The sequence below is a fragment of the Taudactylus pleione genome, unplaced genomic scaffold (genome assembly GCF_031769625.1).
Source record: "Taudactylus pleione unplaced genomic scaffold, aTauple2 ptg000985l, whole genome shotgun sequence".
Classification (NCBI taxonomy): Eukaryota; Metazoa; Chordata; class Amphibia; order Anura; family Myobatrachidae; genus Taudactylus; species Taudactylus pleione.
In genome coordinates, this window is record NW_028285386.1 from 1,728,877 (window position 1) to 1,755,763 (window position 26,887).

A 26,887-nucleotide genomic window follows, 5' to 3' on the forward strand; every position below is an offset into this window, starting at 1 on the left:
CTTGCTGGGTGTCTTTGGTGGAGAAAGGGGCCAGCACCACTTCCTCCTATTAAGAAGAGGATTACCACAGAGAAATCATTCATTTCCATTGTGGCCTCATAACATGCTATGGGGACTGCTGTATCTGCTCTAGTTATTAAGCAGCAGAAAGCTTTGCTCTCTGATGGTACAGTAGGTCATGCTATCTTGGGATGGTGTTTACTTATACTCTCCTATGGGGGCCTGCAAACCCCTCACCAGCAAAATTAGGCTGCTGGTGAGGCAGAGAAAACCGCCTCATAAGAGCCCCAGATTGATAAATGGCAGTGAAAAAACATTTATAATCGCTATCATATGAAATGCTAAATTTTGTGGGGACAATGGAGATAATAAAAAATAGACTATTAAATCTTCTCCTATAGCTGGAAACCACTTACTTAGTGTTCTGGATGGATATTTTTTCTGTACTGGGCTCAGTACTGTAATGTAGTGAATCGAACATACCATAAGTAAGATAAGGTCAAATCAATTTGCATTAGTTTGTAAAGCTGGTTACACACTGACAGATATCTGCTGTCCGTCGGGCAGTGTGTACCCGCAATATGTCGGTGAACGTCGGCTTTCACCGACATATCGCATTAGCTGTGCTGCACAGCCAATGGACAGATATGTCTGCAGACATATCGGTCCATCGGCAGGTGTATACGAGCGGTCTGCAGACCGCCTGTACACACAGAGCGATGGCCGCAAGGAGGGGGGCAGGACACGTCCACTCCCGCCGGGAAACGCCCCCTGGTCGCCGCGACCTGCAGATGATGGCCGTTCAGTGTGTACGAACGACCATCATCTCCAGATATATCTGTCGGGTGTGTGCCCACCTTAAGAATGTTAGTCGCAAAGTAAATACTCTAATCTCCCATGTGTAGACAAAAGATACACTGTATTATGTTTCTCTGACACACAGAAGAAAATATGTAAAGTAGTGAGATAAGAGAGATGGCAATAGGCCTTACCTCATCGCTTTCTAGAAATGCTGTATAACATTGCAGATGAAAACGTGATAAATCTGTAGATCATTCATTCAAAAATAAGTTGTGAAGGTTATTATTATTATTAATAATGTTAAGGCGCGTATCCACCAGATGAGAAAAATGAGTGATTGAACGATCACGACATCATAATCGTTCCATCGCTCATTAATCATGCAGTAATCAGGCAGTAAAATGCCAGCAACGACCAGTGATGTGCGTCGCCATTTGTCATCGCCTAAACATGAAGGCCAGCCTGTCGATATCGACAGGTTTGTGTATGTTCGGGGATGAGGGAGGGTGCCTGCACCGAGCGACATATTGTTCAGTGTGATCACAATATCCACTGCACAGTATGATGTACGATTGCACTCTTGTGTAGTGGATACGCGCCTTTAGTTTGGAGCTGCCATTTTTCTCTGTGTAAATGAGCGATGGGTAGGCTGACATCTCTGGAGAGGGCTATAGTGACTCAGCCTAAGTTACATAAACATGACTGTGGGACCTGTTTATTATTAATGAATTCTTACAATATGAGAAAATAGCTGTTTTCACATATTTAAGGGAAGAATGAAGTATCCCTAAAATGTACTAATATAGCATGCATATCTCCTGCTTTCCGGCCCCCAGACACGCAACAGCTGCCCTCAAAGATTTTAATGGGGACAGTATTTAACAAGGTATGCAAAGCTTCACACAGTAGCCTGGCTGGTTTCTGAGCGCAGAACAGTGATCACATATGAGATCACTTTACTTCTACTGATCGCCAGGATGGGCTCTTATCGGAGAATGAAAAGACCACCATCTTGAGTCTCCAGTTCAGGGGTGGATCCAGAGGGTGCGTGATCAGTGCCTCCCACCCCTGTAACACTTTTGCCCTGTCCCCTACCACTGGCCACTGTATAGCAGTGCGCCAGCATATCATGCAGCGAGAGACAGGAGACTGATGCTGCTTCTTCCTGCATGCTGTGCTGCTGCTCTGCTATACAGCGGCCAGTGGGGTAGTGGGCAGGTGAGAAGTGTTATCGGGGGGAGGGGGATTGCTATGGCCCCACCACTGCTCCAACTTCTGTAACATGTTGGGCTTTTATAACAGTTAGTAAAGAGTTAAATGCAAGCCAGGTTGTTGAAGAGAATGAAGTAATCCGTCATGCATGTGCTGAGAAGTGCACACACCAATCAGTTTCTGTAAATAAAACCGGTTTGAGCTTTGATCCACAACCCTTCTTGCCTTTGATACACATAGGAATAGGCAAGAACTCCCTGTCCTACAGTTTCCCAAAAATAAAAAACAAAGCTGTGCCCTTTAACTTGGTCACAATAGCCCCTGTAATTGTGCTTACCAGATAATAAGGTCTCAGCTGGCTCTCAGGCTGTTAGTAAGTGTAGTCTGTAGTTTGTTGAATTTGGCTGCAAGCTGCAGCTTGTACTATGTGAGATGCAGCGACTGACATATCCTCATACCCCCAGGTGAGAAATCGCTATGCTTAATTCCTTAAAGGTAACGTGAGTATATTTCCTTTTCTGTAGAGGACATTTCTTAAAAATAGACCTGTTGAGATTAGGACATATAAATGGTTATCAGTCAGTCAGAGAACTGCAACTACGCTGACTGGAGAGGGGACGGCACCTATAGAGATGCGGGACAGACTGACGCCTTACCAGTCTCACTGACCGGAATGTCTGCGGAGCCGGTCTCATAACTACATCCCCACTGACTTACAGTGGCAACCACCAAACCTGATGGCCCATACATCTCTGCTAGCCTGAAAGGCGGAGAGCAGCTAAAGAACTGGAGGGGGAAGCCAGCGGATTGACCACTAAGATAGGGGAGTGCTCAAGGCCCTTACCGATAATGATATAGGCAGTGGGTACCACTGATTGATGGTATGCCATCAGTACCACCGCAGAGGGGCCGCAAACTGTGGCTCAGCTGCCCAGAGGAGCCAGAACATCCACAGCTGAGTCTGAGAGGGGTCGGTATTACTACTGTCCGCCCAACCCACACTCCCCAGCACATCTATAAACAATAAATCTACCTGTCAATAACAGAATTACTGTAGGTCCTTCTGTTACTTTATAGATAACAGTAAGGGGGGCGCTTGGACTTTATAGATATCACCATATTAAAGGCCATCAATACAGAGTGCTTACTTACTGCCGCTTGCAACTAATCAGCCATCCTTCGGGAGTCACTCTAACTTACATGGGTGCACCCCACCAAGAAGGATAAACTAAATACCTACTGTACCTGTATACCTATTGTGTATATATATATACACCAAAAGACCAAGAGGGTGCTTATGGTGTAGTAGGTTCACAATTATCACAATAAGAAAACAATATATATATATTGCATACATTGAATATCTTGTAATAGAGCTTATCTTAAAGCATGTCTTCATCATTTGGGGCATTCCATTAATCAACTACGGTAGTAGCTGTGTTGAATTCACTCCCGGCCTCCAAATTCTTTATTCTCTGTGATCTCAATGTCTGATTCTTATTACTGCAAATATATCCTTAACACCAAGATACAAACAAAAAATATACAGTGATTGCCTTTTTTAATTACAACTTGACTTAACATCCAAATAAAAATTAAGGACACAAACACAAACTTAATATAATTCCAAATAGGTCACATTAACTACTTTTTACTCATTACAAAGTAATGGCTCATATCCACTGGTGTTACCTTATAGTGTTTGCCATATGGTTTTTGATATTCAATTATTAGGAATATATAAAAAATTTGGAGACACCATAGAATACCAAACCCTCATAATTAATTAACCCCTATACAAAAAAAACATTAATTGATTCGGCATAATCAAAACGGCTGACGGGATGCTACCGGTCTAAATACCGGCACCGGAATCCCGAAAGCATTCGGGATCCAAAGTACCAACCACCGGCATCCCAAAGGTAAGTATCGCGGGTTAGTGGGAGGGTTAGAGTGCGGGGTGAGTGTTGGGCACTAAGGGGTAAGGGTTAGACGGCACTAAGGGGTGAGGGCTAGGCTTAGGTTGTGGGGAGAGGGGGTTAGGTTTAAGCACTAGGGGGGGGGGTTATGGTTAGGCACCAGGAACAAAGGTTTACGGTTAGGGTAGGGAGAGGGTTAGCATACCGACCAACAAGTGTAAGGATCTTGGCGTCGGGATTCAGATCGCCGGGATCCTGACTGCCGGAAACTCATACCCAACCCATCAAAGCAACAACATAATGATTATAAGAAGGTTAACTCCCTCATTATCATCATTATTACCCACATTATCAATTAATTACATTCATGTTCATTATGCTCCTTATTACTGTTTGGAGTTCTACCTAATTACCGGAGGAATTCATCATTCCTCCTCTCCATAACTATCTATTCCGAAAAGCTGTCCTTTTGGGGATCACAGCTTTTCAGGAAATAGATACTTTTCCCTGCCTATACATACCTTACCGCAGGTGTAATCAGTGCTGCGCATGCGCGTTACGTTCACAAAAGCGGCACATTCACAGCACTGATTACAGCTGTGGTAGCTCTGTGGAATTTGATGAATAGCCTAATTTCTACAACCCCATACCAATGTACTAATGTATAGGGAGTGTGGAAATTAACGCAGACGGACATAACCATGAGATATCAGTGATATTTACTGCGTTAAGTGTGTTAATAAATACTAAAAAAAATGGTAATTAAGAAAAATGTCCTTAAAACCGTTATTTTAGTGTTGATGAATAGGCCCCTCAGTGAGAAAGTATGACAGAACATGAACTAACATCTGTGTATTAAGTATGAACCAAGTTGAGTATAGTTCATTAAGCACAGTAAAGCCAATAGTTTCTTATCTGTTTATAGTTATGCGATCAATAATTGAAGAAACTCCTGCCATATATTCTCCCTGTACAGTGGCACCTCCTGCCATATATACTCCCTGTACAGTGACACCACCTACCATATATTCTCCCTGTACAGTGGCACCTCCTGCCATATATTCTCCCTGTACAGTGGCACCTCCTGCCATATATACTCCCTGTACAGTGGCACATCCTGCCATATATTCTCCCTGTACAGTGGCACCTTCTGCCATATATTCACCCTGTACAGTGGCACCTCCTGCCATATATTCTCCCTGTACAGTGGCACCTCCTGCCATATATACTCCCTGTACAGTGGCACCTCCTGCCAATTATTCTCCCTGTACAGTGGCACCTCCTGCCATGTATACTCCCTGTACAGTGACACCTCCTGCCATATATTCTCCCTGTACAGTGACACCACCTACCATATATTCTCCCTGTATAGTGCAACTCCTGCCATATATATTCCCTGTACAGTGGCACCTCCTGCCATATATACTCCCTGTACAGTGGCACCTCCGGCCATATATACTCCCTGTACAGTGGCACCTCCTGTCATTTATTCTCCCTGTACAGTGGCACCTCCTGCCATATATACTCCCTATACAGTGGCACCTCCTGCCATATATTCTCCCTGTATAGTGCAACTCCTGCCATATATTCTCCCTGTACAGTGGCACCTCCTGCCATTTATTCTCCCTGTACAGTGGCACCTCCTGCCATATATTCTCCCTGTACAGTGGCACCTTCTGCCATATATTCTCCCTGTACAGTGGCACCACCTACCATATATTCTCCCTGTATAGTGCAACTCCTGCCATATATATTCCCTGTACAGTGGCACCTCCTGCCATATATACTCCCTGTACAGTGGCACCTCCTGCCATATATTCTCCCTGTACAGTGGCACCTCTTGCCATATATACTCCCTGTACAGTGGCACCTCCTGCCATTTATTCTCCCTGTACAGTGGCACCTCCTGCCATGTATACTCCCTGTACAGTGACACCTCCTGCCATATATTCTCCCTGTACAGTGGCACCACATACCATATATTCTCCCTGTATAGTGCAACTCCTGCCATATATATTCCCTGTACAGTGGCACCTCCTGCCATATATACTCCCTGTACAGTGGCACCTCCTGCCATATATACTCCCTGTACAGTGGCACCTCCTGCCATATATACTCCCTGTACAGTGCCACCTCCTGCCATTTATTCTCCCTGTACAGTGGCACCTCATGCCATATATTCTCCCTGTATAGTGCAACTCCTGCCATATATATTCCCTGTACAGTGGCACCTCCTGTCATTTAGTCTCCCTGTACAGTGGCACCTACTGCCATATATAATCCCTGTACAGTGGCACCTCCTGCCATATATTCTCCCTGTACAGTGGCACCTCCTGCCACATATTCTCCCTGTACAGTGGCACCTCCTGCCATATATTCTCCCTGTACAGTGGCACCACCTACCATATATTCTCCCTGTATAGTGCAACTCCTGCCATAGATATTCCCTGTACAGTGGCACCTCCTGCCATATATACTCCCTATACAGTGGCACCTCCTGCCATATATACTCCCTGTACAGTGGCACCTCCTGCCATTTATTCTCCCTGTACAGTGGCACCTCATGCCATATATTCTCCCTGTATAGTGCAACTCCTGCCATATATATTCCCTGTACAGTGGCACCTCCTGTCATTCATTCTCCCTGTACAGTGGCACCACCTACCATATATTCTCCCTGTATAGTGCAACTCCTGCCATAGATATTCCCTGTACAGTGGCACCTCCTGCCATATATACTCCCTGTACAGTGGCACCTCCTGCCATATATTCTCCCTGTACAGTGGCACCTCTTGCCATTTATTCTCCCTGTACAGTGGCACCTCCTGCCATATATTCTCCCTGTACAGTGGCACCACCTACCATATATTCTCCCTGTATAGTGCAACTCCTGCCATATATATTCCCTGTACAGTGGCACCTCCTGCCATATATACTCCCTGTACAGTGGCACCTCCTGCCATATATACTCCCTGTACAGTGGCACCTCCTGCCATTTATTCTCCCTGTATAGTGCAACTCCTGCCATATATATTCCCTGTACAGTGGCACCTCCTGCCATTTATTCTCCCTGTACAGTGGCACCTCCTGCCATATATACTCCCTGTACAGTGGCAACTCCTGCCATATATTCTCCCTGTATAGTGCAACTCCTGCCATATATTCTCCCTGTACAGTGGCACCTCCTGCCATTTATTCTCCCTGTACAGTGGCACCTCCTGCCATATATTCTCCCTGTACAGTGGAACCTCCTGCCATATATTCTCCCTGTATAGTGCAACTCCTGCCATATATTCTCCCTGTAGAGTGGCACCTCCTGCCATTTATTCTCCCTGTACAGTGGCACCTCCTGCCATATATTCTCCCTGTATAGTGCAACTCCTGCCATATATTCTCCCTGTATAGTGCAACTCCTGCCATATATTCTCCCTGTACAGTGGCACCTCCTGCCATTTATTCTCCCTGTACAGTGGCACCTCCTGCCATATATTCTCCCTGTATAGTGCAACTCCTGCCATATATTCTCCCTGTACAGTGGCACCTCCTGCCATTTATTCTCCCTGTACAGTGGCACCTCCTGCCATATATTCTCCCTGTATAGTGCAACTCCTGCCATATATATTCCCTGTACAGTGGCACCTCTTGCCATATATACTCCCTGTACAGTGGCACTTCCTGCCATTTATTCTCCCTGTACAGTGGCACCTCCTGCCATATATACTCCCTGTACAGTGGTACCTCCTGCCATATATACTCCCTGTACAGTGGAACCTCCTGCCATATATTCTCCCTGTACAGTGGCACCACCTACCATATATTCTCCCTGTACAGTGGCACCATCTACCATATATTCTCCCTGTACAGTGGCACCTCCTGCCATACATACTCCCTGTACAGTGGCACCTCCTGCCATATATACTCCCTGTACAGTGGCACCTCCTGCCATATATACTCCCTGTACAGTGGCACCTCCTGCCATATATACTCCCTGTACAGTGCCACCTCCTGCCATTTATTCTCCCTGTACAGTGGCACCTCATGCCATATATTCTCCCTGTATAGTGCAACTCCTGCCATATATATTCCCTGTACAGTGGCACCTCCTGTCATTTAGTCTCCCTGTACAGTGGCACCTACTGCCATATATAATCCCTGTACAGTGGCACCTCCTGCCATATATTCTCCCTGTACAGTGGCACCTCCTGCCACATATTCTCCCTGTACAGTGGCACCTCCTGCCATATATTCTCCCTGTACAGTGGCACCACCTACCATATATTCTCCCTGTATAGTGCAACTCCTGCCATAGATATTCCCTGTACAGTGGCACCTCCTGCCATATATACTCCCTATACAGTGGCACCTCCTGCCATATATACTCCCTGTACAGTGGCACCTCCTGCCATTTATTCTCCCTGTACAGTGGCACCTCATGCCATATATTCTCCCTGTATAGTGCAACTCCTGCCATATATATTCCCTGTACAGTGGCACCTCCTGTCATTCATTCTCCCTGTACAGTGGCACCACCTACCATATATTCTCCCTGTATAGTGCAACTCCTGCCATAGATATTCCCTGTACAGTGGCACCTCCTGCCATATATACTCCCTGTACAGTGGCACCTCCTGCCATATATTCTCCCTGTACAGTGGCACCTCTTGCCATTTATTCTCCCTGTACAGTGGCACCTCCTGCCATATATTCTCCCTGTACAGTGGCACCACCTACCATATATTCTCCCTGTATAGTGCAACTCCTGCCATATATATTCCCTGTACAGTGGCACCTCCTGCCATATATACTCCCTGTACAGTGGCACCTCCTGCCATATATACTCCCTGTACAGAGGCACCTCCTGCCATTTATTCTCCCTGTATAGTGCAACTCCTGCCATATATATTCCCTGTACAGTGGCACCTCCTGCCATTTATTCTCCCTGTACAGTGGCACCTCCTGCCATATATACTCCCTGTACAGTGGCAACTCCTGCCATATATTCTCCCTGTATAGTGCAACTCCTGCCATATATTCTCCCTGTACAGTGGCACCTCCTGCCATTTATTCTCCCTGTACAGTGGCACCTCCTGCCATATATTCTCCCTGTACAGTGGAACCTCCTGCCATATATTCTCCCTGTATAGTGCAACTCCTGCCATATATTCTCCCTGTAGAGTGGCACCTCCTGCCATTTATTCTCCCTGTACAGTGGCACCTCCTGCCATATATTCTCCCTGTATAGTGCAACTCCTGCCATATATTCTCCCTGTATAGTGCAACTCCTGCCATATATTCTCCCTGTACAGTGGCACCTCCTGCCATTTATTCTCCCTGTACAGTGGCACCTCCTGCCATATATTCTCCCTGTATAGTGCAACTCCTGCCATATATTCTCCCTGTACAGTGGCACCTCCTGCCATTTATTCTCCCTGTACAGTGGCACCTCCTGCCATATATTCTCCCTGTATAGTGCAACTCCTGCCATATATATTCCCTGTACAGTGGCACCTCTTGCCATATATACTCCCTGTACAGTGGCACTTCCTGCCATTTATTCTCCCTGTACAGTGGCACCTCCTGCCATATATACTCCCTGTACAGTGGTACCTCCTGCCATATATACTCCCTGTACAGTGGAACCTCCTGCCATATATTCTCCCTGTACAGTGGCACCACCTACCATATATTCTCCCTGTACAGTGGCACCATCTACCATATATTCTCCCTGTACAGTGGCACCTCCTGCCATACATACTCCCTGTACAGTGGCACCTCCTGCCATACATACTCCCTGTACAGTGGCACCTCCTGCCATACATACTCCCTGTACAGTGGCACCTCCTGCCATATATACTCCCTGAACAGTGGCACCTCCTGCCATATATTCTCCCTGTACAGTGGCACCACCTACCATATTTTCTCCCTGTACAGTGGCACCTCCTGCCATATATACTCCCTGTACAGTGGCACCACCTGCCATATATTCTCCCTGTACAGTGGCACCACCTGCCATATATTCTCCCTGTACAGTGGCACCACCTACCATATATTCTCCCTGTACAGTGGCACCTCCTGCCATATATTTTCCCTGTACAGTGGCACCTCCTGCCATATATACTCCCTGTACAGTGGCACCTCCTGCCATATATACTCCCTGTACAGTGGCACCTCCTGCCATATATACTCCCTGTACAGTGGCACCTCCTGCCATATACAGTCAGGTCCATAAATATTGGGACATTGACAGAATTTTCAGATTTTGGCCTCTATTCACCACCACAATGGCCTTGAAATGAAACAAACAAGATATGCTTTAACTGCAGACTTTCAGATTTAATTTGAGGGTAATTACATCCAAATCGGTGTAGGAATTACAACAGTTTCTATATGTGCCTCCCACTTTTTAAGGGGCCAAAAGTAATGGGACTATCAACTCAAAAGCTATTTCATGGACAGGTGTGGGCTATTCCCTTGTTATTTCATTATCAAGGTAAAAGGTCTGGAGTTGATTCTAGGTGTGACATTTGCATTTGGAATCAGTTGCTGTCAATTCTCAATATGAGATCCAAAGAGCTGTTACTATCAGTGAAGCAAGCCATCATTAGGCAGAAAAATCAAAACAAACCCATCAGAGAGATAGCAAAAACATTAGGTGTGGCCAAATCAACTGTTTGGAACATTCTTAAAAAGAAAGAACGCACCGGAGAGCTCAGCAACACCAAAAGACCCGGAAGACCACGGAAAACAATTGTGGTGGATAATAAAATAATTATTTCCCTGGTGAAGAAAAACCCCTTCACAACAGTTGGCCAAATCAAGAACACTCTCCAGGAGGTAGATGTATATGTGTCAAAGTCAACAATCAAGAGAAGACTTCACAAGAGTGAATATAGAGGGTTCAGCACAAGATGCAAACCATTGGTGAGCCACAAAAACAGGAAGACCAGATTAGAGTTTGCCAAACAACATCTAAAAAAGCCATTACAGTTCGGGAACAACATCCTATTGACAGATGAGACAAAGATCAACTTGTACCAGAGTGATGGGAAGAGAAGAGAAGGAAAGGAACTGCTCATGATCCAAAACATACCACCTCATCAGTGAAGCATGGTGGTGGTAGTGTCATGGCGTGGGCATGTATGGCTGCCAATGGAACTGGTTCCCTTGTATTTATCGATGATGTGACTGCTGACAAAAGCAGCAGAATGAATTCTGAAGCCTTTCAGGCAATATTATATGCTCATATTCAGTCAAATGCTTCAGAACTCATTGGACAGCGCTTCACAGTGCAGATGGACAATGACCCGAAGCATACTGCAAAAGCAACCAAATAGTTTTTTAAGGCTAAAAAGTGGAATGTTATGCAATGGCCAAGTCAATCCCCTGACCTGAATCCGGTTGAGCATGCATTTCACTTAATGAAGACAAAACTGAAGGGAAAATGACCCAAGAACAAGCAGGAACTGAATACATTTGCAGTAGAGGCCTGGCAGAGCATCACCAGGGATGAAACCCAGCGTCTGGTGATGTCTATGCATTCCAGACTTCAGGCTGTAATTGCCTGCAAAGGATTTGCAACAAAGTATTAAAAAGTGAAAGTTAGATTTAGGATTGTTTAGTTTGTCCCATTACTTTTTGCCCCTTAAAAAGTGGGAGGCACATATAGAAACTGTTGTAATTCCTACACCGTTCACCGGATATGGATGTAATTACACTCAAATTAAATCTGAAAGTCTGCAGTTAAATCACATCTTGTTTGTTTCATTTTAAAGCCATTGTGGTGGTGAATAGAGGAAAAAATCTGAAAATTCTGTCAATGTCCCAATATTTATGGACCTGACTGTATACTCCCTGTACAGTGGCACCTCCTGCCATATATACTCCCTGTACAGTGGCACCTCCTGCCATTTATTCTCCCTGTACAGTGGCACCTCCTGCCATATATACTCCCTGTACAGTGGCACTTCCTGCCATTTATTCTCCCTGCACAGTGGCACCTCCTGCCATATATTCTCCCTGTACAGTGGCACCTCCTGCCATATATACTCCCTGTACAGTGGCACCTCCTGCCATATACACTCCCTGTACAGTGGCACCTCCTGCTATATACTCTCCCTGTACAGTGGCACCTCCTGCCATATATACTCCCTGTACAGTGGCACTTCCTGCCATATATTCTCCCTGTACAGTGGCACCTCCTGCCATATATACTCCCTGTACAGTGGCACCGCCAAAGGACGTTATAAAGAACAAAACAACACCCCTCCTTGCAAAGTATATGCCACACTGACACATATAATTTGTATACAACATATGAGAGAGAGAGAGAGATACATAGATAGATAGCCATCACACACACACTCTGTATATAAGCCCCACCCTCAACTTACCTGGTTTCTAAAAGTGTAGTAAAGACAGTAAGCAGGATCTCCTGCACTCTGGAGCACTCCTCACCTCTGCCCTCACTGGCTCTCTTCTCCCTGGGTGCCATAAAGCTTTTTCTGCTTCAAGTCCCCAGGCTTTTCCCTGACAGACTCCCCGATAAGCCCCGCCCCCTTTTTCCACCTTCCAGCCCCTAGGGTTCCTGGGAAAGAAAACCTGGCTCCCCATTGGTCGACAGCGGCCAGTTCCTTGTAGCTTGGTATGGGGGCAGCCATTTTTTATTAGCCTTTGCAAATTAGATCTCACCAGCAGCGTAGCTGGGCAGCCCCCGCTGGAACTGAAGCATCGTCTGCCTGCCATGACAGTACGGTAATATCTAAATTCCCATCATGGAGAGGAGGACCCTGACTACCATGACAGTACTCCTACAGCCAAGCGGCCATGGAATACTAACACTGTACTGGCCCGGGTGAGCAGATGGCACCCTGCCCCCGGCCCAGTCCGCCACTGCTGCCTGCCCTCTGTGATCCGCCCCCTCACCCATCTCCCGCAGTGTCTGCTGGGACTGGAAGAGACGTCATGACGTCTCTCCACAGTCCAGTTCCACAGTGCCCTGCACCAAGGAGCAGAAGAGGCAGCACTGGCAATGACGGGAACTGTCTGATAGCCTACAGGTGTCAGATTGAGAGACAGCATGCTGCAGTGCAGTACTAGTGTGTACCCCCTGCCCTCAGTCACATATTGGGGGCGAGTGCTGCAGCAGTCTGAGCCTGCACATGTTATTAAACAATGATTCATTGTTCTAAGAAATAGGGAGGGGATTTGGGGAGGAGGGAATTATTATTGGCCAGGTAAGGTTATAAATGAGAGAGAGAGGCATAGGGTGGGAGTTTGGGGTAATTATTAATCTCTGATTATGAATTAGATTTATGAGAATCCCCTTAGAGCACTACTACTATGTGGGTATAATGTGTAAGGGGCACTATTGTGGGCATAATGTGTAAGGAGCACTACTATGTTATTTATTATTATTTATTACAAGTTATTTATATAGCGCGCACATATTCCGCAGCGCTTTATAGAGAGTATTTGCCCATTCACATCAGTTCCTGCCCCAGTGGAGCTTACCATCTATGTTCCCTATTACATGCGCCCACACATACACACTAGGATATTTGTGTTAGGAGCCAATTAACCTACCAGTATATTTTTGGACTGTGGGAGGAAACCAGAGTATTTGGAGGAAACCCACGCAAGCACAGTGAAAATATACAAACTCCACACAGGTAGGGCCGTGGTGAGAATAATGTGGGATAATGGGAATACTATGTGGCATAATGTGTAAGGAGCACTACTATGTGATATAATCTTTATAAGGGGCACTACTGTGTAGCGTAATGTAGATAAGGGGCACTACTGTGTGGCATTAGATGTATAAGTGGCACTACTGTGTAGAATAACATGTATAAGGGGCACTACTGTGAGGAATAATGAGTATAAGGGGCACTGCTGTGTGGCATACTGTTTATAAGTGGCACTACTGTGTGGAATAACATGTATAAGGGGCTCTACTATGTGGAATAATGTGTATAAGTGGCACTACTGTGTGGAATAATGTTAAAAAGGAACACTACTGTGGAATAATGTGTACATGGGGCTCTACTGTGTGGCATAACATGTATAAGGTGCACTACTGTGTAGAGTAATGTGTATAAGGGGTACTACTTTGTGATGTCATTTGAATAACAGACACTACTGTGCGGTGTAATGTGAATAATGGACACTACTCTACGGTGTAATGTGAATTGGATATTTGGGGAGGGGTGGCGCCAATGCACTTTCTGGCATAGGGCACCAAATGCCTAGTTATGGCTTTGCTTCCTGCCATATATGCTGCCAGTAAAGTGGCACCTCCTGCCATATATATTGTTTGCACAGTGGCACCTCCTACCATATATACTGCATGTAGAGTGGCACCTACAGACATATATACTACCTGCAAACTAGGATTTTTGTCAACAGGGGCAAGGCAGTAATTTGATGACCCCCCCCCCAAAGTAATGCCCTTTGTAACACATTGTGCCACATTAAGTAATGCCCCTTATAACATTATGACAACAGTAATACCCCTTATAACATTATGCCACACAATATTGTCCCTTATAACATTATGCCACACAGAAATGCCCCTTGTAACACATTATGCCACACAGTAATGCTCCTTATAGTACAACGCCCTCGTGTCACTCCCCAGTCCCTCAATGTATCACTCCAGCCTAGCTCCCCCATGTGTCACTCTCCAGCCCCGCAATGTCACTTCAGCCAGGCCAGGCCCCCATTGTCTCACTCCAGCCTGAGCCCATACAAACTTCTGCCCCTCTTTTAAACAATCCCCCAGTGAGCACGCTGCATGCAGCGTCGCACGTCGACTCTAGAGACTCTCTGTATGGGTTAAACCGTCGGCGCTGCCGAACCATAAATCCATGGTTGCTGGACTATTAAGTAGTATAACCTACGTCACATGTGAAGTAGGCAGGTCCGGGTGTCAGGCATGCACGGTCTGCAGCCAATGCCATGGAAACCAGCAGTGATTTCTGGGAAGCTTGCCAGGCACTGGTACTTACCCTGGTCCCTGCTGGAGCATATCCCCCCTAACCTCCCCCCCTCTCCTTGCATTCCTTACTCGGAGCCCGTGGGGCGCCATGATCTGCCACTTTAAATTAAAAGTGATACACCCTACTATATGAATTATTGGTCGTCAGAGCAGGTTGCAGGAGGACCCCATGGCGGCAGGCAAGACAGTAACTGCACCTGCGCTCCCTCAAATCTGGCACCCAGGACACGTGCCTCTCTAGCCCACCCCTAGTTGCGTCCCTGCTGTACAGTGCCACCTCCTGCCATATATACTGTCTGTAGTGTTCACTCTAGCTCCGGCGGCAGGTAGGGCGCCGAAGCCAGAGAGGGCACCTTTGTGTGCACGCCTTTGGCGCATGCCCAAAAAAGGGGGTGTGGCCATTGAAAAGGGGGCGTGTCTAATACGCGTTCCTTTTCCGTCACTCTTGGGGCCGTGCCCAGCACTTACGGACACCCCGGGCAGCCCCCAAGCGCTGCAGATAGGGAGAATAGATGCCAGGCGCATGCGCCCGGCGTCTATTCTCTGGCGTTGACCGGGTCACCGCACATTTATCCACCCGCGGAACACTGCGACCCGTGGGTGAAGACTGCACCCGCAGGCTGTGAGGGCAGGGCGCTTTTTGCCCTCCTTCTGGAGAGCGGGGTGCTTTTTGCCCTCCAGAAGAAGGGCAGGGCGCCGCGCCCCGCTAAAACAGCCTAGCGGGAACTCTATGCCTGTACAGTGGCACCTCCTGCCATATATACTGCCTGTACAGTAGCACCTCCTGCCATATATACTCCCTGTACAGTGGCACCTCCTGCCATATATACTGCCTGTACAGTGGCACCACCTACCATATATTCTCCCTGTACAGTGGCACCTCCTACCATATATACTGCCTGTACAGTGGCACCTCCTGCCATATATACTCCCTGTACAGTGGCACCTCCTGCCATATATGCTTCATGTACAGTGGCACCTCCTGCCATATATACTTCATTTACAGTGGCACCTCCTGACATATATACTGCCTGTACAGTGGCACCTCCTGCCATATATACTCCCTGTACAGTGGCACCTCCTGCCATATATACTTCATGTACAGTGGCACCTCCTGCCATATATACTGCCTGTACAGTGGCACCTCCTACCATATATACTGCCTGTACAGTGGCACCTCCTGCCATATATACTCCCTTTACAGTGGCACCTCCTGCCATATATACTTCATGTACAGTGGCATCTCCTACCATATATACTGCCTGTACAGTGGCACCTCCTGCCATATATACTCCCTGTACAGTGGCACCTCCTGCCATATATACTTCATGTACAGTGGCACCTCCTGCCATATATACTTCATGTACAGTGGCACCTCCTGCCATATATACTCCCTGTACAGTGGCACCTCCTGCCATATATACTTCATGTACAGTGGCATCTCCTACCATATATACTGCCTGTACAGTGGCACCTCCTGCCATATATACTGCCTGTACAGTGGCACCACCTACCATATATTCTCCCTGTACAGTGGCACCTCCTACCATATATACTGCCTGTACAGTGGCACCTCCTGCCATATATACTCCCTGTACAGTGGCACCTCCTGCCATATATACTTCATGTACAGTGGCATCTCCTACCATATATACTGCCTGTACAGTGGCACCTCCTGCCATATATACTCCCTGTACAGTGGCACCTCCTGCCATATATACTTCATGTACAGTGGCACCTCCTGCCATATATACTTCATGTACAGTGGCACCTCCTGCCATATATACTCCCTGTACAGTGGCACCTCCTGCCATATATACTTCATGTACAGTGGCATCTCCTACCATATATACTGCCTGTACAGTGGCACCTCCTGCCATATATACTGCCTGTACAGTAGCACCTCCTACTATATATACTGCCTGTACAGTGGCACCACCTACCATATATTCTCCCTGTACAGTGGCACCTCCTACCATATATACTGCCTGTACAGTAGCACCTCCTGCCATATATACTTCATGTACAGTGGCACCTCCTGCCATATATACTGCCTGTACAGTGGCACCTCCTGCCATATATACTGCCTGTACAGTGGCACTTCCTGCCATATATACTCCCTGTACAGTGGCACCTCCTGCCATATATGCTTCATGTACAGTGGCACCTCCTGCCATATATACTTCATGTACAGTGGCACCTCCTGCCATATATACTGCCTGTACAGTGGCACCTCCTGCCATATATACTCCCTGTACAGTGGCACCTCCTGCCATATATACTTCATGTACAGTGGCGCCTCCTGCCATATATACTCCCTGTACAGTGGCACCTCCTGCCATATATGCTTCATGTACAGTGGCACCTCCTGCCATATATACTTCATGTACAGTGGCACCTCCTGCCATATATACTGCCTGTACAGTGGCACCTCCTACCATATATACTGCCTGTACGGTGGCACCTCCTGCCATATATACTCCCTGTACAGTGGCCATATATACTTCATGTACAGTGGCACCTCCTACCATATATACTCCCTGTACAGTGGCACTTCCTGCCATATATACTTCATGTACAGTGGCATCTCCTACCATATATACTGCCTGTACAGTGGCACCTCCTGCCATATATACTTCATGTACAGTGGCACCTCCTGCCATATATACTCCCTGTACAGTGGCACCTCCTGCCATATATACTTCATGTACAGTGGCATCTCCTACCATATATACTGCCTGTACAGTGGCACCTCCTGCCATATATACTGCCTGTACAGTAGCACCTCCTACTATATATACTGCCTGTACAGTGGCACCTCCTACCATATATACTTCATGTACAGTGGCACCTCCTACTATATATACTGCCTGTACAGTGGCACCTCCTGCCATATATACTGCCTGTACAGTGGCACCTCCTGCCATATATATTTCATGTACAGTGGCACCTTTTGCAATATATATTATATACTGCCTGCACAGTGCCACCTCCTGCCATATATGCTGCATGTACAGTGGCACCTCCTGCCATATATATTTCATGTACAGTGGCACCTCCTGCCATATAATCTGCCTGCAAAGTGGCACCTCCTGCCATATATACAATATACTGCCTGTACAGTACATTTTGGTCTTATATATTGCCTGTACAGTGCACCGTCTCTAAATATACTGCCTGTACAGCAATAAAACATTTCTCTGTCCATTTTCATTCATTAATTTTTACATTGCACATCACCTTTTTGCACTAATTTCTTTTTTTTTTAATGAATCCTGCAAATTTGGCTGGGGGTGAGATCAGGCCGCAAGGGGGGCAAGCTATGGTGCTGTCCGCCCTTGCACCTACTGTAATTGGATTGACTATTATGTTCACTACCACACACAATAGGGTTCATTTGTTTTCAGAAACCAATTAACCTTCCAGTATGTTTTCGGATTATGGTAAGAAACTGGAACAGCCAGGGAAAACCCACACAAACATAGGGAGGACATACAAACTCTGCACAAATAGAGCCTTGAAATAAATTACTCATCTTTGTCAGTGTATGATCACCCTTTGCCACCCTTGTTACACAAAGTTGAGGATAGGGCCGGATTAACGGGGGGGTGGGGCAACACGGGCGGTTGTGGGCACTGTATTAGGGGTACTACTACTGTGGGTATTGTGTATAAGTGGCACTGCTGTGGGCATCGTGTAAAAGGGGCACTGCTGTGTGTAATAACATGAATAAGGTATTCTACTATGTGGTGTAATCTGAAGCAGGGGGAATATGTGCGGTGTAATGTGGATAAGATTGCGCAACTGGTGAGTAATATTTCATGTGGGTGCCTATATGTGTTTTCTTTTTCCCTGTGGGTGTGTATTGTTTTTTTCATTTGGAGCCCATGGGCTCCATTTCATAATAAGATATAACCCCTTTAGCACTCACTAAAGGGGTTATGTCCTCCTTTCAGTATTTAACAAACAGCGCTAACATTAGTTTATCGCTGTTTATCAATGTACCGCTTACGAGCGATATGATACCAGTTGCGCATACCCCCATTTCATCCATATTTAATAGGGGTCCCCATATGTTTGTTGCCCAGGGGCTACTACATACCTTAATCCGGCCCTCGTTGAGGACAATAAGCATCGAACTCAAAGTATTAGATTAATAGGTCTCAAGGGTATGATGATATTAACTCTGGGCCTGATTCAGAGCCGCTCGTAAGCAGCCGCTCATTCGCTCCGAGCGATGTTCGCACAACTGCGCATGCGTATGGGTCGTAATGCGCATGCGCCAACCAGTCATTGCGGTCGGAAATCGAGCGCTCGTAAAACAGCGAATGCCTGCTAATTTGAGTGACAGGATGAGGCGTTTGTGGGTGGTAACAGGGGAAGGTGCTTGAAAACGGGGAGTGGAGATCCGAACGCAGGCGTGCCAAACGGTCAAAACGGGCGTTTTAAGGGTGTGCATAATTAACAAAGCAGCGTCATCGACCACGTCACTTGGTTGTTTCTTAGCCTGAACTGTTCGCATGATTGCGGTAGGAAAATCCAACCACAAGCACTGCGAGCAGTTCAGACGCCTTTCGATGTACTCGATTAATCTAATAAATAGCGGAGATGACGTAGGATGCGAGCAGCCAGGGGGCGTCTTTACAAAATCGCGAGCGCATGTTTCGTTTGCTCGCTCAGACATAGAGGTGTCAACAGACCGCAAAGAGCGAGCGCTCAATTTAAATATCCGGCCCCTTTTTCTGAACGAGCGAGTGCAAATAGCGTCCGGCTCCGAATCAGGCCCTCTGTTCAAATAAAAGTAACACAAGCACGCCTCGTATGGACACTTTAGAGGTGTTCGCCGATCCCCGTGTTTTGGTTTTGGATCTGCATGTGGTTTTGGATTTTTTTCCTTGGTGTTTTATTTTTCGGTTTTGGTTTTAGATCTGTATTTTTTCCAAAAAAATGATATAAACAGCTAAAACCACATAATTTGGGCCTATTTTTGTTCCTACAGTATTATTAACCTTAATAACAATGATTTTCAGGCATTTCCATGCATTTTTAACCATCTCACAGCTCACAATATTGATTTCACTATTCTTCACCAATATACTGTAGGCCAAAGGCTGCAGCGAGCTGGCTGGCTAAAGTAAGCAACAGAGCAGTGGCGCAAACGTGCGGCAGTTTAAAAAAATATAGGACATCTATGAAACATTGCCACACAGCAGTGGCAGACAGGATGGCAGTTTAATAAACTATAATAATGTCAGTCGGCAATGCCCCAAATTGTGCAAAATGTAAAGAGGTGCAAGATGGAATTGTCCCTCCCGCCCACTCTTATGTGGGATATTAAAAAGGACATGCACAGTTTAACAAACCAAGCACTTTAGCCACTAGGACTGACACTTTCGTGGCTGAACTCCTTAGTTTGTTTTGGCCCCACAAACATTTTTTGGAAGGACTACCTTCAATTAGTGGTGGAGATTGCATGTGCTGGTCCAAAATGCTGGTAGCTGATGCTGGACTGCTTGTTATTAATTACAAATTATTATAATTTTGTTAAACAAACTGCATGAACGCTCTACAAATGACATAACAGGGAGGAGGTGCCTAGATGGTTAACGTCCCTTCCTCTACTAACTTTGGCCCTCATTCAGAGCTGGACGCTCTGAGCAGAGCGCACGCTCTGAATGAGGGCCGTCCTCCATAATTATGGAGCGTCCTCCTGGACGCTCGTATAGCTGTGGGTCACCACCCACAGCCTATACGAGCGTGCAGGTTGATGGCCGCGATGGTCTTGACCATCGCGACCATCGCCACTGCGAGCCGGAGTCTGCGGTTGAGTTTCTCAACCACAAGGCCCGGAGTGATTTTGGCTCTATCAGAGCCAAAATCACTCCCACTGACATCACTAGTGATGTCAGTGGGCCGGCTTCTGACGGTAGGCGTTCCCTTGAACGCCCCCATCTGGGAGGCACGCCCACCAAAGGGGGCGTGCTGTCAATCAACATCGACAGCACGCCCCCTTTGATCAGACACAACGAGCGAAGGAAAGTCCTTCGCTCGTCACGTCTGGCGCATGCGCACGACGGAGCTCCCTCCGTCGTGCGCATGCGCAGTGCACACCATCGACCCACTTGCGAGTGGACAGCCGCTTGCGAGTGGGTCTGAATCAGGCCCTTTGGCTTTACAAATGGAATAGATGCCTTCACAACTGTTGTCAGAATTAAGATTAAAATAATTCCACACCCAAGATGTGTCTTTTCTGGCTTTCGTTTTATCATGAGCAAGAACTGCTGCTACTGTTGGCTGATTTACGCAAACCACATCCTCATCATCAACACCCACATTAGTGTCAGATAGGACCCAAATTTCCCCCTCATCCTCCTTTTGCACTTCCTCCACACTATCATCCTATTTTTTTATTATTTCACCATCTAATACTAGCACAGCCGTCATGGCGTCAGTGATAGGCTGTGAAACTGGGTGACAGCTGTTATACTTACTTCCTCTATCAAAGTACTGTTTAATAGTCAATTGTTTTTTTAAATTACTAGTAGTAGTCTTCTTGGTCCCTTTCTGGGATGAAGATCCACCCTCTTCATCCCAGAAAGGAATCATGGATAGGAGAGGAGTCAATCATGCTTATGAAACTGGATGCAGGACTACTTCCAATTACGAATGAGGATGTTGATGATAATGCCAGTGTTGGTGGTGGAGATTGCAGGCGCTTGAATCCAGATAGAAAAAGCAGCTAGGTGATTTTAGAATTTGAAATACCCTTTCCAATTGATGAATGCGCTGCATGTGACGTAACAGGGAGGAGGTTCCAAGACTGTTAAGGTCCTTACCTCTACTCACTGTTACTTGGCAATTGTTACAAATGGCTTGGCAAAGGTTGTCCGGATTTGGGTGGAAATAATTTCACACAAAGAGGTGGATTTTTTGGTCCTTTGCCAGGGCATGGCAACAATGGGATTTTTCCCACCATGGGCAACAACTGTTGCCTGAATTACAGTTTTTACACAAACATCCTCGCCCTCATCATCATCAACATCCTTGTTGTTATCGCCAACTAGATAAATATCCTCCTCATCTTCGTGCAATTCCACAGAAGCAGCCTCGATTTCTACGTCAGAAGGCACACAAATGGTGGAAGGAGTATCCTCTTCAAGTACAGTATTACTAGAAAGGTCAGGTTCACACATGGCAACAGCGGACACACTTGGACTCTCCTTGGGGATTTGTGATTTTTCAGAGCACACGGTTGGTTCTGGTGTCTTACTCATCTTAACAATTTACATTTTTTTTGTACCTCTCCTACAAGCAGAGGGGCTTAAATTATCATTTGAACCATCAGTCATCATAAATACAGGCCAATGCCTTATCCTTTCCTTGCCACGTCTTGTAGTGAATGGCATATTGCCAGTTTTTTGTTTCTCTAAAGCTGACTTAGCTTTATTTTTTTTTTGCTTTAACTGGGTAAAAGTTGATTTTTTTTAGCCTGACTTTTTGGCCTGACTTAAGCCCTGGTACATATGCCTTCATAGATGACGTTGACGGCCTTGCATCATCATCATGACTGCTGCTGGCAGCTACAAGACTGGTATGTGGATCCTGCTCTCCGATCATGTGACTGTCCTCCATACTCACTACCCCTGAAAGAGGCAGCAGCCCCTTGACAGTCAGCAGCACAGCACCCCTGCGCACCTACTCCGATGACAGCTATGGCTAACACGCACACAAAAAAAATTGTTTATTTTTGGGGGGCAGCAGCCCCTTGACAGACAACAGCACAGCACCCCTGCGCACCTACGCCGATGACAGGTGTGGCTAACAGTAACACGCACACAAGAAAATTGTTTATTTTTTTTGGAACACTGGGGGTGAACCCCTGAAAGAGGCAGCAGCCCCTTGACAGACAGCAGAACAGCACCCCTGCGCTGATGACGTGTGGCTAACACGCACACACAATTTTTTTATTCACACTAGAGGTGGGTGAAGAGCACCCCTGAAGGACAGAGCACCTCCTGGACAACACAGCACTACAGCCAGCCAGCCCCTATGGACAGGACAACAGCCAGCCAGCCATTATGGACAGGAACACAACCAGCCCCTCTATAGACAACAGCCAACCCTTATGGACAGGACAACAGCCAGCCCCTATATGGACAACAGTAGCCAGCCCCTTTGCACAGCATCAGCGTACAACAGCACAGATCCCAGTTCTTGACTCTCCACAGCTGAAAATGAAAAATGGCGGTGATCACGGGACCTTTATAGAATGCAAAACCTGCGAGAACCCAACAGCGGGATGATGATGGTTTGCCTCATTTTCAGATCCGAGTCAGGCGGGAAAACCTGAGCCGACTCAGATCTGCCTCGAATCCCCGTAGTTCAGGCGGGTTCGGATCTCTGAGATCCGAACCCGCTCATCCCTCGTACACTTAAAAACATGTTCGCGATTATATTTACTTTTACAGCCATTACTATCCTGCTTGTACAGTATAACACAACCTCCCAAACACACAACACGCGCTGGATATGCTCCTCACACACCGTGTGTATGTGTTAGGCTGATACAATTTCCCTGTTTTCTGCTGCACAATTCTGATTGTGCCTGACTGTCATGAGGTAGGCTAACTGGGGATATGTTTGTGCAGAGATGTCCACATCCTCCAACAACTGTACAAAGGAATATGACTTATGTACAGTGGCAAAACAAGCACCTCTACAGGGCCTGGAACAATGGTTCTTCTGAGCATGTGCAGGAGAGCAATTGGGAGTCTTGGGACTGGGAATACCTGTCCTCAGGGGAGTAGCGAGGGCAGAGCTGGAGCCAGAGGAGCTCATGTTCCAGGTACCTGCTTTGGCATGGGTCACCATCTGGGTTGCATTTATTTAATTTTTTTCCCCCGTCAGACACTACTGACTGCCATTGACAGTTTCCCCTGCCTGGCTCCGTCTCTCCTCCCTTCTGCTCCATCTTGCCTCCGTCCCTCCTCCCTTCTGCTCTGTCCCACCTAGTCCCTCCTGCTCCAGCCTTCATTCCACCTCTGTCCCTTCTCCCTTCTGCTGCATCTCACCTCCACCCTTCCTCCCTTCTTCTCTGTCCCTCCTCCGTCCATCCTCCCTTCTATCCCTATCCTACCCTTCGCCCCTCCTCCCTTCTGCTTGGTCCCACCTCCATCCCTTCTACCTTCTGCTGCATCCCACCTCCCTCTGCCAGGTCTCGGACATCGGGATCTCCACAGCGCGAATTAGGGATGGACATCGGAAGACGCGCATCGAATGGTTGCCGGGCTTCCAACATCAAATCCAGGGATGCGATGGCAACTAGCCCCCTTTAAATAGTATAACCATCGCAGCTGAAAAGGGGGTGGAGTCTCACAGCACCTCGGTCCACGTCACTGTGGGAGCGTGTCCGGTGTCTCTCCACTGAGAATAGCGCAAGGCATCTTTTCTCCTGCTGCACACCCGCTGCGCAGCTATGCAGTTACTTAAATTGTATTATACCTGCGCACTTCCAAGCCCTACTTGTAATGGTCACACACTTTAGGGGGGGAAGGGGAGGGTTGCAGCACAGCAAGTGCTTGCTCTGGGTGCCATGGCTCCATGCTGCCTGTCCTTGCCCTAATTTTGCTATTGGGCCCTGTGATGCCATATTCCACCCCTGCACAAGTAAATAAGTGATGTTGTAATGTCATGTCATTTTCTAAGTATATTCCAATATACTACCAGAAGTCCCATTTGTCCAGTAAAAACACTAAGGGGGAGACGTATCAACGTGGTTTTGGAACTACCTTTATTAAGAGGATTCCTGCATCTGTGAAGGTTCCCATATACTGTATGTATGATCAGGAATCCACAGCAGATATTGCGAGGAGCTGTCACATCAAGTTCTAATTGATATATACAACTTGAGAGGTTAGTGGTCAGGTCACAAAGACAGAGAGACATTTTTTTTGCGATCAATGTTACATTTAGCAAAATAGCTTATTTGGATACAGATTTTTTTTTTACAATTAATTACCACAAATATGGAAATAATGTTAACATCGGTCTGGGTCTTGTAGTAAGAGCTACCACTGTACACAGGGCCGGTTCTAAACATTGTGGAGCTCAGGGTGAAAGTTCCCAGTTCCCCTTATACAATGCCCACAGTAATAGTGCCCCTTATACAATGCCCACAGCAGTGGTGCCCCTTACACAATGGCCCCCCAAGTGGTGCCCCCCATGCAGTGCCCTCATTAGTAGTGCCCGCAGTGGTAATGCCCCAGTTGATAATGCCCACAGTGTTAATGCCCCCAGTAGTAGTGTCCCCATTGGTAATGTCCCCTATAGTAGTTCTCCCATTGGTAATGTCCCCTATAGTAGTGCCCCCATTGGTAATGCCCCCAATAGTAATGCCCACAGTAGTAATGCCCACATTAGTAGTGCCCACAGTAGGAATGCCCCCTATAGTAGTGCCCAAAGTAGTAAAGCCCCTATAGTAGTGCCCACAGTTGTAATGCCCCCTATAGTAGTGCCTCCAGTAGTAATGCCCCCAGTAGTAATGCCTCCATTAGTAGTGCCTCCAGTAGTAATGTCCCCATTAGTAATGCCCCCTATAGTAGTGCCTCCAGTAGTAATGCCCCCATTAGTAGTGTCCACTGTAGTAATGCCCCTATAGTAGTGCCTCCAGTAGTAATGCCCCCTATATTAATGCCCCCATTAGTAGTGTCCACTGTAGTAATGCCCCCTATAGTAGTGCCTTCAGTAGTAATGCCCTCATTAGTAGTGTCCACTGTAGTAATGCCCCCTATAGTAGTGCCTCCAGTAGTAATGCCCCCATTAGTAATGCCCCCTATATTAATACCCCCATTAGTAGTGTCCACTTTAGTAATGCCCCCTATAGTAGTGCCTCCAGTAGTAGTGTCTACTGTAGTAATGCCCCCTATAGTAGTGCCGCCAGTAGTAATGCCCCCATTAGTAGTGTTATAATGGTAGTAAACCTCTGGTACAATCCTTCCTATCCCTTCTAAGTCCTGCCTATACCTTCTAAAATTGACACTATTTGCGTACGCAGTCATACAGTAAAATAAAAGCCTTCAGACCTTGAAAATGTGTTTCAAAAGCACAAAGTATATTATTCAACATAAAAACAGTAGGTTACACGCTGTGATCTAAACACAATTTAGCGCAAAGAAATGATACAGACCCAAGGTACAGTTATACATACGCACACGCACTGGGACCAGTTACCGACATCCATAAGAAACCTCCATCAACAGCATCAGCATGAAGACTCCAGATTGGAGTCTGTAAGCACATTTATACCCTTACAGGGATAAGCAACACAATAGAAAAGTTTGGCATGGTTTCATTGGTTCCCAGTGCGGGTGCATCTGTTACAGGATATTTAACAGGTTTATTCAAATGGACACAGGTCAGCCTCCGAAGGCCTGTCTCCTTATTCCCCCTGCATGCAACTGCTAACATTACAAAGTACATTTTGGTGTTTTAACTCTCTTCAGTCCATACGTTGAGAATGCATGTTGCGATCTTCTCACCGATGACACCGGAAAGCTGTTGAGACAGAGTAGATCAGTACGCTACCAAACATGGTTGGCTTATCATGTGCTAAACCTTAGATATCAAATAATCTTTATTTCACAACATTAATAATCACTGAGTAAACCTTGAATAGTACACTTTAATATTAGGGAACCTTTCATGAAATTTGTGTATGTGTAAGAGAATATTGCATAAAGTTGCTAATATGCGTGGTGCGTTTATTTGTAGAATGAAACAGCGCAACTGTGCGTAATGTGCAGTGTTTATGCATGTGAGTCTATTTATGATGGATAAAATATATATACATACACATATATAGTCAAATGGCTGGCACTCCACATAAATGCAAAATAAATTACTTGCCTTGGTGCCTTCCTGGAAGTTCAATTGAACATCCACTTACATATGTAGAAAGGGA

General features: G+C 46.4%; 1 protein-coding gene across 3 annotated transcripts in view; it reads right to left on the reverse strand.

Annotated features, from left to right (window-relative positions):
* The window catches only part of PAK6 (p21 (RAC1) activated kinase 6), a 167,452-nt gene that overhangs the window by 85,954 nt on the left and 54,611 nt on the right, over positions 1–26,887 (reverse strand). The window contains exon 1 of one of the 3 annotated variants that reach the window (XM_088460789.1): positions 2,351–2,424. The exons of the other annotated variants lie outside the window; for them this stretch is intronic. The gene's annotated coding sequence lies outside the window, so the exon portion shown is untranslated. Of the gene's footprint in view, positions 1–2,350; positions 2,425–26,887 lie in introns of those variants that run through there. 3 annotated transcript variants of the gene reach the window in all.